The 17478-nt window shown below is 49.5% G+C and overlaps 1 protein-coding gene across 2 annotated transcripts in view; it reads right to left on the reverse strand.

The window, feature by feature from the left end:
* ABCA5 (ATP binding cassette subfamily A member 5) overlaps positions 1-17478 on the reverse strand; it is a 1411043-nt gene that overhangs the window by 1251424 nt on the left and 142141 nt on the right. The gene's annotated exons all lie outside the window — the stretch shown is intronic.

Consider the following 17478-nt stretch of genomic DNA (forward strand, 5'->3'; position numbering starts at 1 on the left):
CTTGAAGGAAGTAGAAATAAGAGCCAATAATTTACACGAATAAAATATGTAAAAGCAAAACATAATATTTCCCCAAATTATGTCAAATTGATGCATTTTTCTATTAATGCATTTCTGCGTTTTATCCTAAATATGTCATCATAATTCGATGCCTAAAATATTTAAAGTCTGCTCTGTGCAGGATAGCCATCAAACTTCGGGGAACAAAAATACGTAAACAACGCGGAGATCAATTAGATAAAAATGGGTTTACAAAAACTAAATTTAGATTGCTGCACATTTTAAGGTACAACCCCACAGGATGTATGACGTTAGAACGCATACTTTTACAACGCATACCTTTACAACGCATTTTTTACAACGCAACATCCATTACAATACATTCCATTACAACGCATGCCATTACAACGAATTTTTAAAAACTACCTTTACAACGTATTCCATTACATCGCATACTACCTTTACAACGCATACCATTACAACGCATAACATTACATTGCATGTAAGGAAAGTATTGGATAGTTTAGGGGTAAAAATTACTATTCTAACTCCAGGGGGGTGCAACAGTAGGGTAAGTGTTGGATAGTGTAGGGGTAAAAATTACTATTCTAACTCCAGGGGGTGCAACAGTAGGGTAAGTGTTGGATAGTGTAGGGGTACAAATTACTATTCTAACTCCAGGGAGTGCAACAGTAGGGTAAGTTGTGGATAGTGTAGGGGTAAAAATTACTATTCTAACTCCAGGGGGTGCAATAGTAGGGTAAGTGTTGGATAGTGTAATGGTACTATGTGTTGTAATGCTATGCGTTGTAATGGTATGCGTTGTAATGACTGCGTTGTAATGACATGCATTGTAGTGGTGTGCGTTGTAGTGTCATGCGTTGTAATGGTTGCGTTGTAATGGCATGCGTTGTATTGGATGTTGCGTTGTACAAGTTTTGTTGTAATGGTAGTGCGTTGTAAAAGTTGTGTTGTAAAGGTTGTTTCCCAACCCCACAGGACTAGTTGGAGCAGCACGGTTAGAATCTCTACATAGAAGAGGCATGTGTGATACATCCACACTGTAATAACCAGTCATTCATAAACGGTCTGTGGTTGTGAGATTTCAAGGTTTTCGAAGGAAGGGATTTGCTAGTACATGCACTACACAAATACAGGCACATTTTTTTCTGTTACGCTACATTGGTGCATTAATATGTATGAACAATTTTAAAATTGCAAAATATTTGTCAACAATTAGTTTACCTTCATACTACATTATAGTCTCCTAATAAAACTTCTAACACGGTAATATCAGTATTTCAAACTTGCTGGTAAAGCTATCCCAGAGTATTCAATGGGATTTAAAACTTCAAAGTACAATGGGTGCAAACTACAAATCTTACAAAATATGGTGTCAAAGTAACACTAGTTATCAGTTAAGGTGCTTTAATACAAAGGGTGTCATGACAAAAACACAAACTTTAATTAATTCACCCTTAAAAAATGGCCTGGATGTGCTTTTTATGTGCCCTGTGGGTGGGGCAATAACAATTATTATATTTTTGCATAGCTGTAAGCCAAAAAAAACAAAAACCTTTAACAAAATATTTTGAGACCATTATAACTGAAAGTTATTATCATTTTATGTTTCTACTTCTCAACTGCTTAAAAGCGGTGAGGCGTCGCTCCTCCACCCATAGCGGAGGAGCCACCACTCATTTACAATGAGATTGCAGGACACCTTTGAATCCCAGTACTCGCCTGCCTTGCTCATTTTTAAGCAAAGATTATCAAATTGTCTTCTCCATGCTCTGTATCTCACATACCTTAACTATGTTGCACAACTATTTTGTTGTATGATGTATACTCTTGTAATCCCCACCTAAAATTGTAAAGCGCTCTGATACCCACCTGGGTCAAGTTCAGGCTATATAAAACTTTCAAATAAATAATAATCTCTGTTCTCAATAGGGCCTTAACCTCAATTGGCGCATTGATAGTAAGAAATAACATATCCAATTAGGGGAGCAACCAAATAACCATATGTTGGGTTTGCCCAGACAATTCGCTCTAGCAGTTTCTAAATGATCTCTGGATAAAGGCGCATAAAGGGGTAAACAGAACGAATAGCCTGGCCTGCCATGCGACGGTTCGAACAAGCCCCTGGAATGGCATAGTACATTTGGCAAGCTGGCTTGTTGACGAACTGGAGGCACCCGTGGCTTGGTCAGAGCGCCTAATGCCTTGAGAAGTCTTCTGTCATCTTCATTTCCGAACAGCCGCACACGACTTTTGTTAGAAAGAAACGCAGAATATCAACATTGTGGTGTTGCCTCTCGCGGATGCAAGGGCAACCAGGTGGGTTCACAGTGGGGAGGCCTAGGGGCTGAATAATAATTATAGGACACACTGGTGGCGTTAGACACTGGCTCGCCTCCGTAGACTAAAGTGGCGTACGTGAGTGCCGAGCTTACTTTTATTGAACACCGGTCATATGACCTTTCACGTTACGTGCGTGCCCATTACGTCACGGGCACGACACTACATTCCTCCCCAACAAACATCAAAACAACATCAGCATAGACTTTTAATACTGGATTATATACACGACCCCCACTTCGAGGTAAACATTATCATCTTCAGGTGATAACCAAAACAGGAACAGTCTTATGTGACATAGTCCTTCAATCTGCAGGATGGTTCAGGATTCCTTCGGAGGTTGTACTGGGACAGGCCCCGACTCTGGACCTCATCACCTTCAAAGCCAGACATGGACCCATGGTGACTAACCTCCAGCCGGTCTGTGGAGACATCCCGACCCCTTGGGCAGCTGCCACTCTGTCAAAAGGACGGCGACTCGCCAGCTGATCCAGCTTCCTCTTGGGAAACCATCTCTGTCGCTTCACCTTGACTTTCCCCAGCAGCTGACAGGATACCTTCATCGACCTCGGGCAGGCCCGAGGACGACACCGGCACCTCCCCATGGTACTTCTTGAAGTGGGACACGTTTCGGGCAACAGTCCCTCGGTCACGTGTTGCAATTATCCTGGTTCCTTTGACGTTGACTACAGTCCAAGGCTCCCTTTCAAATGGCAGCTGGAACTTGCCAGTGGCAAAGCGATTCCGGAGTAGCACCAAGTCCCCTTTTTAGGTCTCGCCCTGCGATTGCAGGCCAAAGGCCTGCTGTCGCAAAGCGAGACTAATGTAATCATTCCGGCTTTCAAGGACTAAACAGGAGAGGACAAGAGACTGGCACGCGCACGCAGCAGCCTGCCGGGATCAGGTCGTGCGCGTGAACACGCGCTCCGATTCCAGCAGGCTGTTCACAACACATGCCCAACACACATACAGACCCCTCCCCCCCGCACATACACACACTCACAGAACCCCCCCCTGCCCCCGTGCATGCACACACATACACACAGAACCCCCTGCGCTAACATACACACATCCCCTACCTCATCTCGGCGTGTCTTCGCGCTCCCTTGCCCCCGCTCCTCTGGTGCACGCGCACCACTGGTTTCGATTCCCACGTCAGCTCCTCTGTGCACCACAGGTTTCTATTCCGTGCTTGTTCTTATTGCATGTAATGGCGCGGGCTAAACTTGAAAAGAGCTAGTCCCGGACTGGGTAACGGTGCGTCATACCAGTGACAACATGGAGAATGCGCTCGGAATTAAACTGTGGCAGAGGGTCTGCAGGTGTCACGCGCACAATAACCACGAGTTAACCTTGCCTCCCTTTAATCCACAACGGGCAGTAATGCCGCCCATATTAATTTTGGACTGAGACTCATGGAAACGAGGCTACGCTTTCCGGTGTGGCCTGCGCCAGAGGAGTCTGCTCACCTGACACCACGGTGTCGCCGTTGAGGTACAGGGCTGTTCCGAGCACCATCATCATCCCCAGGGCGAGAATGTAGGGCCGCCGGCGGCCCCACGGGGAGCGGCAGTGGTCGCTGGCGGAGCCTGCCACGGGCTGCAGCACGAAACCCAGCACGGGGCTGATGAACCAGACCAGGCTGTAGAGGCTGCGCGGCAGGCCCACGCTCAGCAGCACCGGCATGACGTACGAGGCCTCCACCGCATAGCAGAACTCCCGGCCGAACATGACCATGCTGTGCATGACCAGCCGGCCCGTGGGCCTGCGGGCCGGCTCCAGCTCCAGCGGGGCGCGTTTCAGGTCCGCGTCGCTGGGCTTCTTGGGCAGGCCTGACATGCCGCGAACCTCGTAGGCCAGGGCCGGCTGCGGGGTTTCCTTGGGGAGAGTCATGGTAGGCGGCCGAGCGGGAGCGTGTGGAGCTCGCATGTGAGGACGGGGTCTCCTGACTCTCACCTTCGCCGATCTCGTCTGCGGGGAGTGGCACCCTCCAGCCCTTCCTGCGTCCGAGACATCACAAGTTGTGGAAAACTACACAAATCCTTTGTCGAGGCTCATTAAAGATGGATTTTAGCAGGGGCCTTCTTGCTGTGCTCCACCCTTGAAAGAAGTTAACTGTTTGGCTCAGCCGACAAACAAGGGGCGACAGGAGCTGGCCACGCGCACATTGAGACGCATGGCAAAGTCGGATTCCGACGCGCGCCTTGGGATTGGGTCGCGCGCGTGAGCTTCTATCTATATCTATAGACAGCTCACGTCGCGCGGCTCCTAGGTTTCAGTTTCGTTCCTTCCGCTACAGAAACATCTTGTTTTTTGCTTGCTGCCTCTACTATAATGCGGGTAAGGATTAAAAGAAGTGTTTGATAGCAAGGAATGCAATTTAATTGTTCATACGTGTTTTAGCGAGTACCGGATCTGGAGTTGGCACCTATGTTCGGTGCTATCGTCTATTGGTAGCTAAGTTCCCTGGAATTCATACACGGCCACACCTGCGTCAGTGCATGTAAAAGATCTACGAGAGGGACAAGCAGGACTATGGTGTTGCGATAGGAGGTTTTTTAGGCTGTCTTCAGTAGTATATTGCTCGGATACTGGGTCTTTATATGTCTCATAAGTGGGACATCTGTCATATTCTGGCACACTTTTCTGCTGCTGTTTTATATATTTCCCTACGTATAGAATGGCACGTCGTATATGAGTAAGTAGTGAGGTGTGGACCTTTCCCCATGGATACTTGTATGGCTATGCGCACCTGCGTGTTATGTGATTCGTGCTATGTGATTCGTGCATCTACCATGCATTATATTAACTCCTAACTAGTCATGGTTCCCTCCTAAATCCCCCATCCCAATTGAAAGTAATGTGCATTTATTTTTTGTCTTTTAACCCCCTCCCTCTTTTTAAACATTTAACTTATCAAGTATACGTCCAGTATCTTTCTGTACAGTGTTACCTCATGTATAAAATATGTACACGTCATGTTTACAGTGAGACTGCTCACAACCTTATGTTGCTCGATAACATCAACGTGTATTAGAATGGGTGTCAGGCCTTGCTCTGGTGCGTGAATGGGTCATGTGTCGGGGCGCAAAGATGCCAGCAGCTCAATCATGTGTGGCACCTTCGGGAGCGATTAGATTCTTGAGTTCACCGGTAGAAGTGAAACTACAACTCCCAGAATGCAGTATGTGTTCAGTGAAAGGAAGCACTTCCTGACGGTGTCACGTCAATGTAGGCATTTGGAAGGCGTACGTGAACTTCGCCTGCTCAAGTGCCCAGTTCTATTTAATGCATTTCACATTATTTTCTAGAATTATTGTTGGGTGGAGGCGCGGTTCGTCTATGCCTTCTTCTCAGTATATGTAATTGTGGACATTCCTGGCTAGTGTATATTAAACTTAAACTGTGGTATGTAAGTATCTTCGTTCCCGGCTTCAAAGATAAACATACCATTTTTGCGGTAGGTCAGTTAATAAACTCGGTTACAAGCTCATCTCTGAAGGCGGGAACGAAGATACAGCCCATGGCTAGCCTCCAATGTGATGGACAGACCAGGATGTCAACACCAGACAGTGCTTGGGCCACGCTGCACTCCACTGCAGCTCACTCCGTTGCATTACTGAGCACACAGTAGTTCACTTCATTGCAGTGCAGAACACTTCTTTCTACCAGTACACTGCAGGCCCCTTCATCACACTGCACCAAACCACAGCACTCTGCACAAAACAGCAGCCCGCATCACACTGCTGCTTAAGAACGGGCATGCTATGTGTTAAGGAACGAACTACAGAACGGGCATATTTGAACTCCATGATGTAATGTCTTACCTCAGATCAACTATTAAATGTAGTAAAACGACAGCCTATCCTTTTATTTGAACAAGCCGTACATTTAATGCGTACTCGACACCATGAAGTTACGATATGCTTTAGGTACAGCAAGCTTAACATTATTCATGCAGGATTATTAACTACTCTGAACACTTGCATCAAACGCAGGGTTAGCATAATTGACATGACAATACCTATATTTCCACTCAAGTCTAAAAGCAGCAACATAAGCTTCACAAAATTTGGTAAAACTAAAGGTAAAGAGGAAATGTAATGCGAGGTATTTTGGTTAAAAATGTAGGTAAAAGTAGGGGCATTTAACGAAGGTTTTGAGTCTACACTTATGCAGAATATCAAAAGGGGGGACACTTGACAATAGCTCCAATTCAGATAATACTGGAAAATGAGTCCATTCTTTCGAACACCAACAACTAGAACATCAGTAACTCCTGGGAAAGAATATTTCCGAGTCTGCTCTTCTTGCCTTCAGAAAAAATGACCCAAGCCAAAATGTAAGGAAATTCTTGAGCAATTTATTTCAAACAAGCACTGGTAAAGTCAAAGTGCCGTTTGTGTCAGAGAAGCACGTGTTATTCAGCAGTACGTGTTGCCAAAACCTGCCCAAAGAAGATCTTACAACGAAATATCTTGGACCACAGTGCCATAAATAAGCTGAGAGGCAGAATAACTCTCAAAGTAGTATTATAAAATCGAGTCAGAAGGTAACGTTTGTACTTTAACTGGTGATCCTAAAAAGCACACACTGCAAAATATTAGTTAATTCTTTGCACAAAGGGATTGTGTTTTTGTTTCTCTTAAGCCTCTGTCCTAACAAGTTTCATTTACGGCATTTGATATAACTATTGCGCTCAAAGTGAAAAAATGCATCCACGTGTGATCAATGAACAGTCTTTAACGCAGGCGAAAACATAGACACTGCACACACTTGCATGTAAATCTGCAAAGAAAATGTTATCTTTACTGCACCGTAAATACATCAAAGAAAAGACGTTGGGTCTCATCAGCTGGGTCTTATTTACAAGCCACACCTTGGTTTTTTTGTGTGCAAATTCTCTGTACGAGTAATTGCAGTCATCCGTTTGTGTGTCCAAAACCTAAACTAAACTTTAATGAGAATGACAACGTTTTAAAAACTTGTTGCTTGACTAGCACAGGCAGCCATGCTTTGACTGCACGGTCCCTGATGTTTGAGATGGGCTCCCTAAGAGCGAATCACAGTCTTTAAACAACCACACACAGGCAACCACAACCACACACACACACACACACACAACCACACACACACACAACCACACACATACCCACAACCACACACACAACCACACACACACAACCACACACACACGCAACCACACACACACAACCACACACATACCCACAACCACACATACACACAACCACACATACACACAACCACACATATACCCACAACCACACACATACACACAACCACACACACAACCACAGCCACACACACAACCACACACACACAACCACACACATACCCACAACCACACATACCCACAACCACACACATACACACAACCACACACACAACCACACCCACAGCCACACACACACAACCACAACACATACAGCCACAACCACGCATACACAACCACACACAACCACACCCACAACCACACCCACAACCGCACCGTCACCACACCGTCAGTGCACACTTTCACCAGGAACAGACACCATCAGTGGTCAGTGCACACTTTCACAGGGCACAAACACCACCAGCCGTCAGTGCACGCTTGCACCAGGCACAAACACCACCAGCCATCAGAGCACGCTTTTACTGGGCACAAACACCACCAGCCATCAGTGCAAGCTTCCACCAGGCACACACCATCAGACGTCAGTCCACGCTTTCACAAGGCACACACACACCACAATCAGTCAGTGCACACTTTCATCAGGCACACACACACACCACCAGCCGTCTGTGCACGCTTTCACCAGGCACACACACACCACCAGCCGTCAGTGCACACGTCCGCCAGGCACACACACCACCAGCCATCAGTGCACGCTTCCACCAGGCGCACACACCACCAGCTGGCAGTGCACAGTCCCACGAGGAACACACACCACAAGCCATCAGTGCATACTTTCTACAGGCACACACACCACCAGCCATCAGTGCACACATCAATTGTTAAAACATCCACAATTAACAATTGTAGCAATAAGTATGGCGCACTTTACTTCCAAACATATTCATCTAAAGCGCAGCATGCCACCACTGCTACAAAAATAAATTCAAATTTTTTTGGCCTATAATTTATAGACTTTTGATGCAATTGGTGTTGTAATATTTAGTAATACCAATAGCTCAAACTTAATTAATGCGAGACCTATTGCATTGCAAATGCTTGTTCAAACTGTCGATGCTTGGCTTTCCTGCGTTTGTCGACCTGGGAATGTGCATCACGACTTCGGGCATCAATCCGGGGGTCATTAGGTGTTTCCGGCTGCCAGTGTGGGTGGTGAGGTATGGAATCCATGACCACCCGGCCCATGAGCAGATGAGCAGGGGCGACGCCAGTGGTGGTGTGGGGCGTCTGACGGTAGCTCCTCAGAAAGGTGAAGATAGCCAGTTCTATGGACTGTCTTTTATCATGAGCAATTCGAATCACCTTGTTCAGGGTTCTCACAAACCTCTCTGCTTCACTATTGGCTTGAGGCCATCGGGGAGTGATTCGGCGGTGGTGAATACCCAGGTTGTTGAGGTAAGCGGACAGTTTTCTGCCCCTGGAATGGAGGCCCATTGTCAGTTCGCAGTTCTCGGATAAGGTCATGGGCTGCTATGATTTTCTCGATCTTCGGTATCACCTCCGCAGCGCTGGGAGTAGCTATTATTCCAACTTCGGGATATTTCAAGTGTTCATCAATGGCCACAAACGTGTGGCGGCCATCTGGCAAGCTGCCAAAATCAAGGCTGACACAGGACCATTGAGACCTCAGCCGAGGTTCTGTAATAACGGGTGCAGGACGTGGCGCTTCTTCTGTCACTTGACATGATGAGCAAGAACGAACAGTAGCCTCTACCAACTCATCCATCAAAGGGAACAACACCTTGGTTCGGAGCCGGGATTTCGTCTTCACCATGCCTTGATGTCCCCAGAGCAAACATCCCGTAGGGTCTTCTGTGAGCTCATCTCTGACACGATAGAGGCTTTCCATGATCCGCTGGGCAGGTATGGTTAATATTTTCCACTCATCCTTGGTTTTATGCCAATTGCCATGATGGAGGGCTACCTTGGCTCGTTGTTGGCAGTCGTCTGGGGAGGTTGCTTTTGCTAGATCCCCCATTGATATCGGAATTGGACACGACCGGGCCACAAGACACCAGACATATTCTTCGGTGTCAGCCGCTTCCTCCATTTCTTGGGCCGTTGCTGCTCTGGGGTGCCGAGACAAGTAGTCCGCAGGATAGCGGAATCCTGGCTGGTACTCTACCTAGCAGTTATAATTTTGAAGCTGCAACATCCATTTCTCGATTCTGGGAGTAGGTTTGGTGGAGGTGGCGGAGAACAGAGCCACGAGTGGTTTGTGGTCTGTGGTCACCACAAAGGGCTTGCCATAGACATATAGGTGAAAGTGGTGACATCCCCAATGAATTGCAATGGCTTCTTTCTCAATTTGAGAGTATCTCTGTTCAGTCTCGGTGAAAGCTACAGGAGCCCAGTCATCTTCCTGCTGTTGTCTCTGCAGTAGCACTGCTCCCAGTCCCTGAGGCCCCGCGTCTACCGCTATTTGGGTCATCCTGCTCGGGTCGAAGAAAGCAAGCGTGGTGGCCTCTGAGAGAGCGTTCTTGTTGGACTTGGCCCTTAGGGCTGGTTCCCCCCTAATCTTTTTGCTTTTATTTGTGACCCTGTGTTAGTGATTTTTGGGTCTCTGCGCACTTTTCCCTGGGTCCCAGAGTGAAAGTGCGTGCGTGTAGTATGGCTGGCCTGCCCTCCCATAGGAATGCATGGGGAATGTGTGTGTCCCTGGTAGTTCCTGATGCGTGGGGAGTGCAGGCTCGAATTTAGTATGTGTAAACTCGTGAGAGTGAATGCTGCGAGATGGTGTATGCGGCATGTATGTGTCTAGAAGGGAAGTGCTACTTCTGGACATTGAGATATGTGTGCAGTGAGGGTGCTGGAGCGTGATTGGCTGGAGCTGGCTGGCATGCCAGGCTCCAGGAAGTCTGGACGGGTCTGCCCGGTGGTGAGTGGGAGATTAGCATGAGTGATGTGTGGGAGGAGTGTACCTGTGTCCTGGATGGGCTGGGTTTTCCCCACACAATGCTGGCTCCGCCCCCCTGTGGTGTGTCTAACGACCCTAGCCTCCGCAGTGAATGAAATGGGTGGTTGGGCCATCAAGAGTGCTCCCGAACCAGCTGCGACTGGTTTCTCCCCCACCCTGCACCCTTAGACAAAGGATTTACAGTATAAGAAGGGGCTGTGTCCCCACTGAAGTTGTTCTACTTTTGGATCCTGCCAGAGGGGGCTGTTGCTGCTGCTGGGGCCAGGAGGACCGCCACTTGGGGTGTCTCCCTGCCTGGAGACCCAGTGTGCTGGCTCTGGCCCAGCCTTGCCCCCCCTGCCTGCCTCCAGCCCCTGCTGGAGCTTGTGCTGTGCCTACAGCACTGAGAGTGCTGCTCTCTGCCCTTCAGCGCTGGGGAGAGCTGAAACCCCTTTCCTAGCGCTTGAATGCGCTTCAGTGGGCTCCTAGCGCTGTGAGCGCTGTAATTGACTCCCCTAGCGCTTGGGAGCGCTTGATTCTGCCATAGCGCCTGGAAAGCGCTTTATTTCTCCTCTAGCGCTGGGAGCGCTGTATTGGCCGTTATAGCGCTTGGGAGCGCTTTGTTTGTGGAGGCCGCTGCCCACCCGGCGTTCACCGCTTTAATTGCCGATTTTCGAGCCCCTGACGAGTGCCCACCTCGCCAGGGACCTTGCCGCTATTTGGTGGTGGCCCCCAGATCGAGTGCCCACCTCGATCTAGTATTTTTAAAGGAGCCGGTGCCCACCCGGCATTTGCACAGATTCTGGCCGTGAAGTCTCCCCAGGGCCGCCGCTCTGCCCACGGCGACCCGGAAGCAGCTGACAGGCCGGCCAATCGCTGTGCGGCATGCTAGGAAGTCCCGCCCTGCAGCTGCAGAGCGAGAGAGAGAGAGAGAGAGCCGGCGCCTGGTCTTCCCCCCGGGGCTCCCAAGAGCGAGGGAGTGCCCCGGAGAGAGGGAGAGGTGTGGGAAGGGAGCCCCTGAGGAGCGGGAGCTCCCGTGAAGAGCCGCCGGGCAGAGGAGACTGCACGAGACCGGTGAGTGTGGCAGTACCGGAGGGAGGGGCGCCGGGACACATTGTCTGTGTCCGCCCCCCCCCCTCCCTTTTCCGGTAGCGCGAGATAGCGCTAAGTTGCCGAGTGAAGCCACGAGAGGCTCTTGGGGCTGTGGCCCATGCTCTGAGTCCCCCGTGAGGGACTCCAACAAAGCCCCCGTCAGTGTTTAGGAGCCCCGAGGCTCCTGGGGGCATTCCGTTCATCGAGCCTGAGAGGCTCGAGGCCATTCCTTTGTTCTGGAGCCCGGAGAGGCTCCGACCCGGCCTCATTGTTCGTCGAGCCCAGAGTGGCTCTCCAGTTGTTCTGGGGTCCCCCCGAGAGGGGCCCCCCCTGCCCACATTCGTGACGAGCCCCGAGAGGCTCAGGGGCACACCTGTTCTTCGAGCCCAGAGAGGCTCTTGCCCCCACAGTCATTTTAAGAGCCCAGAGAGGCTCTGAGAGTGCCGTTTGCTTTGCGAGCCCTGAGAGGCTCGAGTGCCCATTCTTGTCTGAGAGAGGCTCAGGAGGGCCAGTTCGTTGTTCTAGAGCCCAGAGAGGCTCCGCAGTGCCACAGTGGTGGTTCTTGAGCCAGGGAGGCTCCAACGTTGCCCTAACTTTCCCTGCACCAGTTGCCCAGCACTTTGTGGGCAACTGCCACGTTTAGACCCCCTGACTTTGGGACACAGGGCGTCCTAGCCCTAGAGAGGCCAGTTGGCCTAGGGACAGTCACAGGTGGTGACTTATGTGATTCTGGCGCATTTATGAGGGATGTGCCAATGTGAGTTTAGCGCAATTGTTATTGCTACACCTCTGAATGTGTTTGATACATCATGTGTTTTGCTTCTTTCCCTTTGCTATGTGTTAATGCTTAGGTGAGTGCTTTTCCTCCCATAGGTCCTGAGACTAAGGTCCTAGTTACCTGCGTGATTTGCCTAGAGTGATTAGGATTACGTAGGAGGGGTTTACCCCTTACCAGGAAGTCCTGGTTGTGTGCTACATGTGCGGTTTTGATGCTAAAGTCATTTTATGATTTATGTGCTGAGTATTGTTTTTGCTAAGTATTCTTTCTACAAGTGCTAAGTTCTAAAAGTGCATACCCCTGACAGTGGTCCAGGTGGCCCTGTCCTGTACAAAATCCCCTGTAAATTCTGCCCGTGCCTCTGGCACAATGTAAAGTGTGTGTTTTATCTAAGGTATGTTTATTGGAATACAAAGGCTATTTTTTATATAACCTTGTGTGGAGTTTCCTTTGTGGTGGGTCTTGGGTGTTGTTGCTGGGGTGCATGCGCAAATACTTAACTCATACCGCCTCCAAGTTTAGCCTTGCTGCTTGCGCCACGTTATCTAGAGGGTGAGTAGGGGTTATCTTGGTGTGTAACTCCCTTGCCCTGACTTAGGAGTGGTGGTCTCTGACTGACTTTGGCGAAAGCCCTGGCCAGCCAGGGATCCCATTTCTAACAGTTCTTGATGTCTTTGAAGGCTTTGGCTTGCTCGGGACCCCACTTCCATTTTTTTTTTTAAAGACCTCTATTGTACATTCTCACAAAAACACGGCTTAAGGCCTATAACCCCGAGGGGGCCGGCCACGACATCTGTAGGTGTCCATTAAGACTTGCGGATGAAACACAGCCCTTCAGCCGACAACCTGGGGGTCCGGCGGCGTAATGTTATCAAGCATACGCATTAGCAATCAGTCCACATTTCGTATATAACATAGGTCTAACATTTTTTCCATTTTATTTTTTAAACAACCGATAACTGCGTGTAAAATGTCAAACATCCACGTCGGTTTTCATTATGCCCATGGTGACACACAGTTTAGATACGTCTATGTGGAGAGACAGGGATATGAAGTATTCCGAATAAAGTGGTAAATCACAATGTGTCTCACATATTTTGGTCTAGTGGTAGAATGTCTGGTACTGCATCTTCGTTATAACAGTATAAGATAAACACATTAACACATCTATATTACAGAAAATATGAGTCTCATCCAAGTGCGTCCACCAGTAAGATCAGAGGTGCTAGTCAGCAGTGTTCTTGAGTTCTAGGGCACGTCTCTCAGTGTGTTCCCACCCATCTCCAAGGGGAGTCCCAGCTGCGTGCTCGGGGTTCTCTCGCAGGCAGTAGATAAGAACTCGGAACAGTCTGCGGATCAGTTACTATTCAGTATCATGTGCGCACAACAATAAAAACGAAGAAAAAACTTGATAACCCAGGAATCAAAATCAAACGTCCGATATCAAAACAGGAGGGAAGGAGCACAGACAAGGGGGAGGGTATGTGTGGTGTGGCGCCAGTGGCAAAAGTCAGCTGATGTGGCATGTGGTGGCGTGGGGGGGCAGTGCAGCCGTGATTCTTGCCCGGAAGAGGCATGGCGGGGAGGGTAGTTTGCGGAGGGGGGGGTGGGAGTGGGAGTCAAGGTGTAGCACATCTGGGGAGGTACCTAGACAATGCCTTCCCGCAGGCACGCCTGGTGAAAGGCAGTCAGGGTGTCGTCCCATGCTTGGGCAATGGGATACTTGCGGAGCCCCGCTGTTTCCTCCCTGTGTAAGGCCACACTTTCCCCCCGCGCCCAGTTATCAAAAGAAGTGCGCCAGTACGTAGCCTGGGGGGGGGGTTCGCTGTTTCTCCAGCGCTTGGTAATGAGCCTTTTTGCTGTTATAAGACCTAGGTCCCAAAACCTAGCCGGGACTTTCGTTTGCTTCGTGCGCTTGTAGAGGCCCAGCAAGCAAACCTCCCATGTGCGCGGCAGTCTGTTCCCCGTACCCACCGCCAATGTGGCTGAGACAATCTGCCAATAGTTGTAGAGAGAGGGGCACGACCATAGCATATGCAGGAAGTCTGTATCTATCAGTTTGCACCTGGGGCATGCTGTCGTGGTGAGGTCAAAGTACCGGTTTATTTTGTCGGGGGATAGATTCGCGAGGTGTGTAATGTAATATTGAATTACTTTGAAGCTGGAGTTACGTGGAACATTGAGTGCTCCAGACAGTACCATTGCCCATTCCTTATCGGTCCAGTCACGTCCCCTGTCGCCGGCCCATTTGTCTCGCAAGCGCTGGGAGGAAAATTGTGTATGCATGTGTAGAGCTTGCGCTAGCCAGTGTATTATATGGGAGCCGTTCCCCATCACATGGAGGTATTCTATCATCAGGTGTGTTGGTGGTTCTTCCGCTAGAGCCCCCCAGGCCTGTGTGAATAGATGGATGATTTTTGCGTGCGTTAGCAATTGGCCGGCAGATAGTCCCGTACTAGCAGTTAGGGTCTCAAACGGTAATAAGGTGCCCTCTGCAAATAGGTCCCCCAAGCTCTCCAGGTCGGCAAGTGTCCAGCCGTGCAATACCGTTTCCGTGAGTGCGCCACCTTCCCAGGGGGTCCCCAGTAACGGTAGGTTCGGTGCATACTGTGTGATGGAACCCGTAAGCTTCAGGCTCCTCACGTAGCATTTTCGTGCCACCTAGAGATGTAGTTGTTTGGGGCAGTGAGTCCTGGCCAGCGGATGAAACAGTGCATGGATTTGCACCGTCATCTGAATGGAGGCGTCAGTGGCGGTGTCGCCCAGATTCTTCCCACTCAGCCAATAAGCTACCCACTGTAGTTGTGCAGCGATATAGTAAAGCTCCTGGTTAGGGACAGCAAGACCTCCGTTTTCTGCCGAGGCATAAAGCGTCCTCAGCGCCACCCTGGGCCGAAGAGCACTCCATATCAATCGTCTGGTTAGGGTTTCCAGCTCTCGGAATATCCGGGTCGGAACATAGACCGGCAGGTTGGCATGAAAATAGAGCAATTTGGGCAAGACAATCATTTTCGCCAGCGGTATTCGGCTTGGGACATTGAGCGGGAGAGAGTTCCAGAAGGCAACCTGAGCCTTGATGGACGAGACTGCCCTAAGCAGGTTGCCGTCAAGCAAATCAGTGGGGTCCTGGTAAATATATATACCTAAATAATGGAAAGTGGTTGGGTGCCAAGTAAGTCGTTCGCCCAGTACCACAATATCGCTTTCCGGCGTATCTGCATCAAAAGAATAGACACCGGATTTCGCCCAGTTGACTTTGAGCCCCGACACCTCCCCGAAGGCACGGAATATGTCAGCAATCACCTGCGGGAAGCAGGTCAGGTCTCTGATGTAGAGGAGGAGATCATCCGCGTAAAGTGACACCGCGTGGACCCCGTCAGCTAGGGGGATGCCCCAGTCCTCGCCGGAGGCATGCCGCCAAGGGCTCCATCGTTAGGGCGAAGATCAAGGGGGAAAGGGGGCACCCCTGTCTGGTGCCCCTGCGCACTTTTATTGGATCTGAAAAGAGCCTGCCCGTGCAAACACGTACAACGGGCTCCCGATAAAGGAGCTCCACCATCTGGAGAAAGGCATCGCCCAAGTCGAATTTCTCCAGTACTAGCATCAGACAGGGCCATTCTACGGAATCGAACGCCTTCTCGAGATCGAGTATCAGGCACCCTGAATGGGGCCATCGGGGGGGGGGGCTAAACTCTGAATGCGGAAGAGGCGTCTAATGTTGTAGGACGTGCTGCGGGATGGGACAAAGCCGTTCTGGTCGGTGTGTACCAACGCGGGCACCAGGGGCGCAAGATGGTGGGCCAATGCGGACGCTAGGATTTTGTAGTCTGTGTTAAGGAGGGCCAGCGGCCTGTACGAGCCCATACTAAGTGCGTCCCTACCCGGTTTCAGTAGAGATATTACGTTTGCCTCATTTAATGTAGGGGGAAGAGCTGAATCCGCGATAGCCGCCCTAAACATGCGTAGTATTTCTTTATTTATATGCTTATATAGAGCAGGACTCGACTCCCGAAGGGGTATCTCCGCGCTTGTGGTATAGTTAAGGTGTCTAGCTGAGGTCAAGGCTGTACCGAGCTTTAGGATGTTGAGAACAAATGTGTTTTAAGGGATTTCCTGAAGGTCTGAAAGTTGGTGTTTTGTTTCAGCATGAGAGGAAGTGAGTTCCAGAGCGTAGGGCCTTTGTAGGATAGAGCTCGACCTCCTTGTCTGGCCTTCCTGATCTTGGGGACCTGAAGCAACAGTTGGTTACTGGCACGCAGAGAGCGCCCAGGACTATAGGGGATGAATTTTTCAGCTAAATACTTAGGGCCGGAGCCAAAAAGGCACCTATGTATTGTACAGCAAACCTTAAACTTAACACGTTGTCGAACAGGCAACCAGTGGAGTTTGTTCAACAAGGGGAATGAGGGACATCTGGTCGGGGCGTTAAGGACCAGTCTTGCCGCAGTATTCTGGGCCACTTGTAATCTGCTCAGCTGTTCCTCATTAGCGGAGATAAAGAGGCTGTTGCAGTAATCTAGCCTACTAATCACAAGGGTCTGTACAAAGGTTTTTCTGTAGCTGTCGGGCAGGAATGGAAACACACGCCTTAAGAGTCTGATGACCCGGAAACAGGACCCTGTTACCTGGTTGGCATGTTCTTTTAGCAGTAGGGCCTGATCTAACCGTACTCCAAGATTCTTCACAGCCTGCTTGGGGCAGGGTACCAGTCCCAAATCCAATGGCCACCATTCAGGAGACCACAGGAGGGGGGCCTCCCTGAATAACATGACCTCAGTTTTGCCCACGTTGCATTGGAGGCAGTTAGAGGCCATCCAATCAGATACCGCTCTCATACCTTCAGCAAAAGATTTTTTAATTGCGGGTGTGAGGGTCTGAAAAGGGAACAAAAGCTGGGTGTAGTCAGCATACGACACCGGGGTGAATCCGTGCTCTCTCACAATGTCAGCCAAGGGTGCCACATACACATTACAAGCATTTACAATGCAATAGGTCTCGCAGCATTAAAGTTTGAGTTACTGGCATTGTAAATGACAATGCTTTGCATAATTTTTTTTTTTTCATTTGCAATTGGTATATAAACATTGTTTGTGAATGGTTAGCTGATGTGGTGGTGTCCCCGAGTGATGTGGTGGTGTCCATGAGTGATGTGGTGGT

This window comes from Lissotriton vulgaris, chromosome 7 (genome assembly GCF_964263255.1).
Source record: "Lissotriton vulgaris chromosome 7, aLisVul1.2, whole genome shotgun sequence".
In the NCBI taxonomy this organism is placed as follows: Eukaryota; Metazoa; Chordata; class Amphibia; order Caudata; family Salamandridae; genus Lissotriton; species Lissotriton vulgaris.